The sequence below is a fragment of the Schistocerca cancellata genome, chromosome 4 (genome assembly GCF_023864275.1).
Source record: "Schistocerca cancellata isolate TAMUIC-IGC-003103 chromosome 4, iqSchCanc2.1, whole genome shotgun sequence".
NCBI classification, from domain to species: Eukaryota; Metazoa; Arthropoda; class Insecta; order Orthoptera; family Acrididae; genus Schistocerca; species Schistocerca cancellata.
The window spans coordinates 817,603,634-817,605,033 of record NC_064629.1 but is presented as its reverse complement, the minus strand read 5'-3'; the positions used below and the strand labels follow the sequence as shown (position 1 = coordinate 817,605,033).

The 1,400-nt window shown below is 43.2% G+C and overlaps 1 pseudogene; it reads left to right on the top strand.

Moving 5' to 3' along the window:
- Nucleotides 1-627: 627 nt before the first annotated feature.
- LOC126186112 (5S ribosomal RNA) lies at nt 628-745 on the top strand (annotated as a pseudogene).
- The last annotated feature ends 655 nt before the right edge of the window (nt 746-1,400 follow it).

The following is a 1,400-nucleotide window of genomic DNA, read 5'->3' as shown; positions in this document are numbered from 1 at the left end:
CGTGCTCGCTGTGGCCCTGCTTTATATTAGGCAGGTGTACCTGTTTCTTTGGCTCTCCATTGCATTTGTATTTATTTTTGTAATTATAAATTTATCTTTTTAGGCATATTTCACCTTGTTGTACTCTTCCTGTTCATCTACATGCTATGTACCAGTTATTCATGAGGAAATGTGTAATGCTCATGTGAGAATAAAATAATAATAATTGTTGATGTTGTTAAACCAAGTACAGTCTTGTAATAAAATCTTCGCTGTAAAAGTTGCAAATATTCCTGTCTTGATCTACAGTATTCAACCAAAATTTATTTAATGTCTGAGCTGTTAGGTAAAGCTGTTGTCAATGTAATGGTTGTCTGAACACCACAGTAATTTACTAGGATTGATCGTATTGCACGTGGTACACCATTGCCTTCCTCCAACCTTGGAATGACTTACTCAGCCTGTGCGCAATTTAAATTGTAATGACATATTATCTTCACTGGAACATCTGATTCAAAAATTTATCAGAGTCAGGCTTTATATATTGTAAATCTGAAAAACCTAAAAGAGATTTGAGATAACCATCTTTCTGGAACTGGATGTTGTAGTGGGACATTTAGTTTAACATGTACTCTAAACTACGCTGTCGGCAATGGCCTTGACGCAGTGGATACACCGGTTCCTTTCAGATCACCGAAGTTAAGCGCTGTTGGGCGTGGCTGGCACTCGGATGGGTGACCATCCAGGCCACCATGCGCTGTTGCCATTTTTCTGGGTGCACTCAGCCTCGTGATGTCAATTAAGGAGCTACTCGACCGAATAGTAGCGGCTCCGGTCTAAGAAGCCCATCGTAACGGCTGGGAGAGTGGTGTGCTGACCACACGCCCCTCCTACCCGCATCCTCAGCTGAGGATGACACGGCGGTCGGATGGTCCGATGGGCCACTTGTGGCCTGATGATGGAGTGCCTTAAACTACGGGGCAACTTTGTATTTACACGTTAATAAAGATTCCCTGATGTGAAAGAAATGATACGTGTATCATTGTAGCCTATCGACAGTGCCGGAGATCCCTGCAGGTGCCACAAGCAGCGCTTTGAACATCGCCACTAATGAAGAACATCCAGGTCGCCGACCGATGAAGACCGCCATGACGTTTTTACGAGTGGCGGGCGCCTGGGCACTAGTCTTAAAGTTCCAATATTTTTGCTTGTTGGTCCATATTGTGGTTTCCAAGTTTAAAATTTTCAGACTAAAGAAGCAGTCAGGAGAAACTTATAGACACTGGATACCAGACTTACAAGGCATTACTAGGCAGTGTAAGTTTAAATGTGAGTGTAGCAAGAATTGTAACGACCTTCATACGTGACGCCACTACTCACAAGGGAAACTCCCCATCGCACCCCGCTCAGATTTAGTTATA